The sequence below is a fragment of the Bos javanicus genome, chromosome 16 (genome assembly GCF_032452875.1).
Source record: "Bos javanicus breed banteng chromosome 16, ARS-OSU_banteng_1.0, whole genome shotgun sequence".
Lineage (NCBI taxonomy): Eukaryota > Metazoa > Chordata > Mammalia > Artiodactyla > Bovidae > Bos > Bos javanicus.
The window spans coordinates 10,275,418-10,285,081 of NC_083883.1; the positions used below are offsets into that span (position 1 = coordinate 10,275,418).

General features: G+C 39.7%; 1 long non-coding RNA gene across 1 annotated transcript; it reads right to left on the reverse strand.

Moving 5' to 3' along the window:
• Positions 1 to 3,944: 3,944 nt before the first annotated feature.
• Positions 3,945 to 8,229, reverse strand: LOC133227557 (uncharacterized). The gene is made up of 4 exons (XR_009729865.1): positions 8,096 to 8,229; positions 6,193 to 6,263; positions 5,705 to 5,729; positions 3,945 to 4,035 (listed from the first exon to the last, which is right to left on the reverse strand). It is a non-coding gene; the product is annotated as an uncharacterized LOC133227557 (long non-coding RNA).
• Positions 8,230 to 9,664: the final 1,435 nt, after the last annotated feature.

The window sequence follows — 9,664 nt, forward strand, 5'->3', positions numbered from 1 at the left end:
TCATAATGCTCTGCATATACGTTAAATAAGCAGGCTGACAATACACAGCCTTGACGTACCTGTTTTTCTATTTGGAACCAGTCTGTTGTTCCATGTCCAGTTCTAACTGTTGTTTCCTGACCTGTATACAGGTTTCTCATGAGGCAGGTCAGGTGGTCTGGTATTCCCATCTCTTTCAGAATTTTCCACAGTTTATTGTGATCCACACAGTCAAAGGCTTTGGCATACTCAATAAAGCAGAAATAGATGTTTTTCTGGACCTCTCTTGCTTTTTCCATGATCCAGTGGATGTTGGCAATTTGATCTCTGATTCCTCTGCCTTTTCTCAAACCAGCTTGAACATCAGGAAGTTCACGGTTCACATATTGCTGAAGCCTGACTTGGAGAATTTTGAGCATTACTTTACTACCATGTGAGATGAGTGCAATTTTGTGGTATTTTGAGCATTCTTTAGCATTAACTTTCTTTGGGATTGGAATGAAAACACCTTTTCCAGTCCTGTGGCCACTGCTGAGTTTTCTAAATTTGCTGACATATTGAGTGCAGCACTTTCACAACATCATCTTTTAGAATTTGAAATAGCTCAACCGGAATTCCATCACCTCCACTAGCTTTGTTCGTAGTGATGCTTCCTAAGGCCCATCTGACTTCACATTCCAGGACGTCCTGCTCTAGGTGAATGTGAGTGATCACACCTTAGTGATTATCTGGGTCATTAAGTTTTTTTTTTTTTTTTGTACCATTCTTCTGTGTATTCTTGCCTTCTTTTATTCTTTTCTTAATATCTTCTGCTTCTTTAGGTCCATACCATTTCTGTCCTTTATCGAGCCCATCTGTGCATGAAATGTTCCCTTGGTATCTCTAATTTTCTTAAAGAGATTTCTAGTCTTTCCCATTCTGTTGTTTTCCTCTATTTCTTTGCATTGATCGCTGTGGAAGGCTTTCTTATCTCTTCTTGCTATTCTTTGGAACTCTGCATTCAGATGCTTATATCTTTCCTTTTCTCCTTTGCTTTTCGCTTCTCTTCTTTTCACAGCTATTTGTAAGGCCTCCTCAGATAGCCATTTTTCAGTTTTGCATTTCTTTTTCTTTGGGATAGTCTTACTCCCTGTCTCCTGTACAATGTCATGATTGTACAATGTCTCCTGTACAATGTGCAATGGTGCACGAGCATAGTTGAGAGGAGCTACCCCACATACAAGGTCAGGGGCAGCGACGGAGAGGAGTTACCCCACGCCCAAGGTAAGGAGCAGCGGCTGCACTTTGCTGGAGCAGCCGTGAAGAGATACCCCACATACAAAGTAAGAGAAAGCCAAATAAGACAGTAGGTGCTGAGAGAGGCCATCAGAGGCCAGACAGACTAAAACCACAATCACAGACAGCTAGCCAATCTAATCATATGGATCATAGCCTTGTCTAATTCAATAAACTAAGCCATGCCATGTGGGGTCACCCAAGACAGACAGGTCATGTTGGAGTGGTCTAACAGAAAGTGGTCCACTGGAGAAGGGAATGGCAAACAACTTTAGCATTCTTGCCTCGAGAACCCATGAACAGTATGAAAAGTCAAAAAGATAGGACATTGAAAAATGAACTCCCCAGGTCAGTAGGTGCCCAATATGCTACTGGAGAACAGTGGAAAAATAACTCCAGAAAGAATGAAGGGATAGAGCCAAAGCAAAAACCACACCCAGTTTTGGATGGGACTGGTGATAGAAGCAAGATTCAATGCTGTAAGAGCAATATTGCATAGGAACCTGGATTGTTAGGTCCATGAATCATGGCAAATTGAAAGTGGTCAAACAGGAGATGGAAAGACTAAACATCGACAGTCTAGGAATCAGCGAACTAAGATGGACTGGAATGGGTGAATTTAACTCGGATGACCATTATATCTACTGTGTGCTGGAATCCCTTAGAAGAAATGGAGTAGCCATTATAGTCAACTAAAGAGTTCAAAATGCAGTACTTGGATGCAATCTCAAAAACGACAGAATGATCTCTGTTTGTTTCCAAGGCAAACCATTCAATATCATGGTAATCCAAGTCCATTCCCCGACCAGTAATGCTGAAGAAGCTAAAGTTGAATGGTTCTATGATGACCTACAAGACCTGCTAGAACACCCCCCGCCCCCCAAAAAATGTCCTTTTCATTATAGGGGACTGGAATGCAAAAGTAGGAAGTCAAGAAACACCTGGAGTAACAGGCAAATTTGGCCTTGGAGTACAGAATGAAGCAGGGCAAATGCTAACAGAGTTCTGCCAAGAGAACACACTGGTCATAGCAAACACCCTCTTCCAACAACACAGGAGAAGACTCTATACATGGACATCACCAGATGGTCAACACCAAAATCATATTGATTATATCCTTTGCAGCCAAAGATGGAGAAGCTCTATACTGTCAGCAAAACCATGAATGGGAGTGGACTGTTGCTCAGATCATGAACTTCTTCTTGCCAAATTCAGACTTAAATTGAAGGAAGTGGGGAAGACCACTAGACCATTCAGGTATGACCTAAATCAAATTTCGTATTGCCATATAGTTGTTCATAATTGTCTCTTATACTCCTTTGTATTTATTCATTGTCTGTTATAACCTCACCTTTTTCATTTCTAATTGCATTTATTTGATTCTTCTCTCTTTTTTTTTTATTAATGAGTCTGGCTAAAGATTTGTCAATTTTGTTTATCTTCTCAAAGAACCAGCTTTTAGTTTTATTGATCTTTACTATTGCTTTTATCAACTCTTCACTTATTTCTGCTCATAACTTTATCATTTCTTTTCTTCTACTAATTTTTTTGTTGTTCTTCTTCTTTTTCCAGTTGTTTTACCTGTAAAGTTAGATTGCCCATTCAATGTTTTTCTTGTTTCTTGAAGTAGGATTGTATTGCTATAAACTTTCCTCTTAGAACTGCTTTTGCTGCATCCTATTGGTTTTGAGTTGTTGTGTTTTTATTATCATTTGTTTCTAGAAATGTTTTTATTTCCCTTTTGATTTCTTCAGTAACGTTTGTTATTTAGAAACATGTTGTTTAATCTCCAAGTGTTTGTGTTTCTTACAGTTTTGTTTTTTTTTCCCCCTTGTAATTGATATCTAGTCTCACAGTGTTGTAGTTGGAGAAGATTTCTGATATGATTTCAATTTTCTTAAATTTTCTGAGGTTTGATTTGTGACCCAAGATACAGTCTGTCCTGGAAAATGTTCCATGTGTGCTTGAGAAGAAGGTGTATTCTTCTGCATTTGGATGGGATGTCCTGAAGATATCAGTGAGATCCATCTCATCTAATGCATAATTTAAGACCTGTGTTCCTTATTGATATTCTGTTTTGATGATCTGTCTATTGGTGTGAGTGGGGTGTTAAAGTCGTATACGATTATTGTGCTACTGTCAATTTCTCCTTTTATGTCTGTTAGCGTTTGTCTTTTGTACTAAGTTGCTCCTATGTTGGGTGCATAGATATTCACAATTGTTATGTCTTCCTCTTGGATTCATCCCTTGATCATTATGTATTGTGCTTCCTTATCTCTTAGAACATTCTTTATTTTAAGGTCTATTTTGTCTGATATGAGGATTGCTACTCCAGCTTTCTTTTCCTTCCCGCTTGCAAGGAATATATTTTTTCATCCTCTCACTTTCAGTCTATATGTGTCTTTTGGTCTGAAGTGGGTTTCTTAAAGACAGCATATATATGGGTCATGTTTTTGTATCCCTTCAGCCAGTCTGTGTCTTTTGGTTGAAGATGCTGTGTTTTTTTTTGTTTGTTTGTTTGTTTTTAATGTCTTTTTTAATCAAGTCTGTGCTGATAATAGATTTATACTTGATATTTCCCCAGCATATATCAGTGCATATATCAGTGACAATGTACATTGTCATATTACATAGATAACTGCATTTGACTGAATAAAACATAAAGAAATGAAGCAACAGTCTTACCACAGATAAAGACAAGTGAACTTACCTTCAGAGTACTCAGAGGTTGTTCCTCAGCCCAGGCCTGGTGCAGTTTCATCCCTGGGTTCTCATGGGAAGCTACAGGGACACAAAATAGACACCAGGACCCTGGTGAGTCTCCTTACCAGTCACTCAATGTTTTGTTTCTTTGTTAGTTTGATGGGGACATGGGGTAGAGTGTATGCATGAGGGAGGTTAGTAACTATGAGCTGAGTTGCTGTTGAATCATCCTCTTTCCTGAATGAAGGTGAGCATAGGAGAGGTTCAGGAAAGAAAGGAAAGAAACCTTCCACATTTTAACTAGGGATGACGTAACCGTTTGGGAAAAAACAAACACTAAAATGCATGCCAGCTTTCAATGTCAGAGACCCTTGATCCTCCTGCCTGTTTAGAGCTTCTGCTAAATGTCCCTGTCTTCTGGATTTCTTCCTAGATCACTGCCTTCCCAGGATCCACGGTTATAGCTATTGTAATTATCAAGTCTTCTATGAGACTCTGTTCTTTATAAAAAGCAAACTCTGTTAGAGGACTGAATTCAATTCTACCTTTCCAAATAGCTGTTATCAATCATGTGGTATTTTTTCCCAGTCTTTATTTGCCAAACAACGTTTGCATGTCCACTGAGTCAGTGGCTGTCCACACTCACAGAAGTCATGTATTTTGGGGACAGCTCCTTATGGAGAGATACCGTGAGTTGAATGCTGACTGTTTGTGACCAAGCTGTGAGGAAGTTTACAACAAAAATCATGGTCACTAGGCTAACTATAAAGTTAGCTATCAAATTCCATTGTGAGATCTATTTGACACCTTCTCTTGAGTGTGTGATACAGGGTTTAATCAATGTAAGGCTTATGTTAATGTCACCAAATACAATAAAATATCTCCCTGATGATAATCTGTTTTTGTCCTTGTTTAAGCAATGACAGTAGCACCAACAAATATGACCTATAGTGCCTACACAACGACAGACAACTCTCAGAATCTGTGAGCTAACCAGGGGGATATGAGTCCCAAGGTGCCTTTCACACTAATAATTGTCCCAAAGTCAGCTGTTAATCTGCCTACGCTTGCCCTGGGTTCTGTGACCACTGAGCCAACTTTATAATGATTGCCACAGTCTGGACCTTTGGAGCTGCTAGTACGTCCAGGTATAAACATAGATGCAAGACCCCCTTGCTCCATGACTAGGATCCCATGAGAGTGATCAGTGCAGGTCAGGGGTCCAAAGCAGACACACTGGGACCACCCTGAGGTTCTCAGTGTGGCTTTTCCATTTAGGAGGTCAAGAGCTTGAGCCATTTTTTAGCAGCATCTCCATCTGAGGAAAATGAATATTAACCAAACTTGAGGAATGTCTGAGTTGAGGAAAGAATCAGGTAATGTATAGCCAGGGGGCAGTGTGATGAGAAGTGTTTAGAAAGTTCTCAGTTGACTTCTGCTGTGTAAGAGGGAAACATGTCCTGAGGAAACACACACAGAGCTTCTAAATCACACCACATGGATGCAAACAAGGGCCCCTAACTCTGATTCACACAAACCAGCATCATCTAAGTGATGTAGTTATTCCCAGGAACCATGGAACACAGACACTGTTCTTTCCTGGAAGATCAGTCTCTTTTCTGCACCCACAGGCCTCACCCCCATAGGAACCCAGCATCAGGCACCTCTCCAACCAGAGCCGGCAAGAGAACCCCACCTTCATAAGCTAGATTGTTCCTCAGAAGAAAAACGTTCCCTGAATACTTACCATGTTCATAGGCTGCTTCACATGCCTGTAAGTAGAGAGAAGAAAAGAGTGTAAGGGTTTCAGCATCTTGAGTACCATGCATTCAGGTCTTTCATTCTCATTTTGTTCTCATAAAACCAAATGGGAAAGTGTTGTTGAGTCCATAGCCCCAAAAGAAAACAGAAGACACCTGTGGGGAAGGCTGGAGCTTTTCCTAGAAGATCTTTCCAGCTCTTTTTGACCAGCAATTACAAAATTTTATTTCAAGAAAAAAACAATTTCTGCTGAGGAAACTGTTCCTGAGTACAGTTTTAAATTTATGTTGCCATTTTTTGAAAAATTTCCTTTTGAGTAAGTTATCTGCTGGGTAAGACTCAACATTCATCCATCAATTTAAAAACTATATATCAACTGTCTTGAATATTTTGAAAGTTTTTTTCTGAATTCAGCGAAAAAAAAATAAAGTCATGAAGCAACAGTTTCATCTTAGATAAATAAGGGCCACTTACCACAGAGGTGGGCAAAGCCTCTTCCTCCAACTTTGAATTGGATACCTCCCCAAGCTAGTCCTCAGGGAGCTCTAGGAGGACATAGAGAGACTGTCAGGACATCTGTGATGATGATCAGGAAGACCTTGTTAATGCAGACATGTGGTGGGAGTGTATGGATGTGGGTGGTTAATAAGTGTGGGCTGAGATCTATTGGACAACCTTCCTCATGGGTAGAGGAAGGCAAAGGAGATGAACGTTTCAGAAATGAGTCAGAGAGCCTTTGAAGGTCTAGCTAAGGGGACCCTGATTGACTTGAAATTGTCAGTCTGACAAAGGGAAACGCTAAAAATTACACTAAGCTTCAGTAGTCATGTACATTTGTGAGACTTGGACCATCAAGAAGGCTGAGTGCCAAGAATTGATGCTTTAGAACAGTAGTGCTGAAGAGACTCTTGAGAGTTCCTTGGACAGCAATGAGATCAAACAAGTTAATCCTAAAGGAAATCAACCCTGAATATTCATTAGAAGGACTGATGCTGAAGCTCCAATATTTTGGCCACCTGGTATGAAGGGCAGACTCACTGGAAAAGCCCTGATGCTGGGAAACATTGAGGGTAGGAGGAAAAGGAGGGGCCACAGAGAATGAGATGGTTGGATGGCATCATCAGCTCAATGGACATGAATTTGAGCAAACTCCAGGAGATAGTGAAAGACAGGGTATCCTGGTGTGCTGCTGTCCATGGATTCACAAACAGTCAGACACAACTTAGCAATTGAGCACTGTGATCAAAGATACATTGTATTTATTATTTTCATAACTTTTAAGAATTAAAAAGTTATGTAGCACTTTCTATACTCACAATGCTGTGTACCTATCAACACCATCTACATCTAAATCATTTTCATCAGATCCAATATAACCTCTGTACCTATTAAGTCATAATCCACCTTCCCTCTAGTCTCGTGGCTTTGTTAATTTCTATTCCCAGTTTCTGTGTGTTTGCCTGTTCTACATACATTAAACTAGTGAAATCATACAATATTTGTCCCTCTGTGCCTGCCTACTTTCACTAGCCATTTTTTTCAATAATACAATAATTGTTGTATTCTTTGAATAATAATTTTTGTATTATTTTGTGTGTCCATGTTGTAGTATATTTCAATCCTTAATTCATCTTTATGGCTGAATAGTATTCCATTATGAGTGTGTGTGTGTGTGTGTGTGTGTGTGTGTGTGTATATATATATATATATATGTATTTTATCCATTCATCACATTATGGTCTTTGGGTTGTTTCTATCATGTGAGTACTAATAATACACTGTGAACATTAGTGTATGGATTTCTGTATGCTACCATAATGGTGATAATAATATTGTGAATATTTAAAATATCATTGAGTGTAACAATAAAAACTGTGAATCTAAGGTGAACTATGGATTTTTAATTGCTAAAAATATATTATCTCATTAACTGTAATAAACCTTCCACACATATGTTATCTCTGAGTAACATATAGCTGAAACTGAAGTGATAGGATATAGGAATTTTCTGTACTACTTTTACAAATTTTATGTCAATGTAACCCTGTTCTAAATAAAGTCTAATAATTTAAAGAAATCTTGAGACATGGCTTCAGGGAGGAACATATCACAGCTAATGTTAAAAAGTTAGCTAATGTCCAAACTATAGCTAGAGACCATCTTCACTCTTAAACATGAACCAGATGTTGAATTTAAAATGCATCTTTCTTTCCATAGTTAAAACAGTACCAACTGATGTAGTAAGTTGCCATTTGAACACGTAAAATAAAAGAAGAACATTGCTAAATATTTCACAGTTTTTTCCTTAAATATGAGGAACTGCACATACTACAATAATTATTCATGAGTGAACTTAATGAGAAAATTTCCAGGGTACCTTCAACTGGGTCAGTTATAACGTGCACCGTATTTCGTGTCCAACAACGAACCCTCTTCACCCAGCTGGAGATTGATGCTCTTGAACTGCTGAGTGATGTTTTTTCTGGACTTCTGGGTGAAGCATCCTGGGAAATGCATTACAATGGAGAGAGCTGTTGACATCTTGCTGGCACAGGACCACAGGGAAACTAATAATAATTGATCCACAATTCACTCCCCTCCCTCACCAGATGCCTAGCAGGACTTCCTGGACCAAGGTGGAGTTAGGAAAATATGTAGTTTTATGTACACTGAAAATATCCAACAGACTGAATGTGCAGGCAAATATCTCTATTTAACTGAGACTTAGAAGCTCAGCAGAGCATAGTGACCATGCCTGATGGGCTGGATTAAAACCCCACTTAGAAGAAGCAGATATTTGGGAAACACATATAGAACCCTCTTTGCTTCAGTTCCCTGTAATTAGTTGGAGAAATGTTAATATGGCCTATTTTTAGTATTATGAGGCCAAGAATGATTAAGTGCAGTTAAAATATTAGAAAAATAAAGGAGGGACTTCCCTGGTAGTCCAGTGTTAAGAATATGCCTTGCAATGCACAAATGGGGATTTGATTTCTGGTTAGGGAACCAAGATCTCACACATGGCTTGCAGCAACTAAGCCCACATGTTGCAGCTACTGAGCCCAAGTGCCACAACTAGAGAGTCAGTGCACTGCAACGAAAGATCTGCATGATGCAAAAAAAAATCCCATGTGCTACAACTAAGACCCAATGCAGCCAAATAAATAAATAGATAGATAGACAAATAAATAAATAGAAAAGTAAAGCACTGTTGCTTCATAACCGTTCTATAAGTGTTCAGTCTTCAATGATGGCAACAATAAGGTGGACCTTTAGTAGTGGTTGAAAGCACAGAGGGCATTTGGATGGCTCCAAGTAAGTGGGGACAGAACCGTACTCCAGCTTTTTCACAGAAACAAGGCTTTACAGCTCATGGAGAGTATCTATGATTACCTCCTCTGACACCCAGCCCAGTTGGGGAGGAAGGGGGAACAAAGTGGGGGCTGTAACCCATATGTTACATTGGAGGGTGTTGAAATTTAGAGAGATCAAGTGACTTTCCAAGAGTCACACAATGATGAATGCCCCCATCTCTCAAATTCTCCTGCACCTAGTTTTCTGTGGATGAGAGCTGATGCCCTGGAGAAGATGCCTGAGCCTGAAACAGAGCTCAAATCCTCCTTCCACCTTTTGTCTCTATATTTCAATCCCTGATCCAAAATTCAAGCTTCTTCTGAGCAAAGCCCCTCAGGACAGGATTCCAACTCTGTCCATCCTCCACAGACTCTTCACATGGTCAACTGTGTCACAATAGCCTTTTTAATGCCCAGGTCACCTTGCTGAATGGCCAGTGGTCTGTTTGGCTGTCAATTTGTCTCAGAGCCCAGGACTTTATAAACCAAAGGCCACATGATGGCTCTACCAAGAATTAGCTTCCCTTCCACTGACCAAGTCTGGATGAGGAGTTAATGTGCACCAACTGGGGAGGCGGCCATTTGTGTTGGGC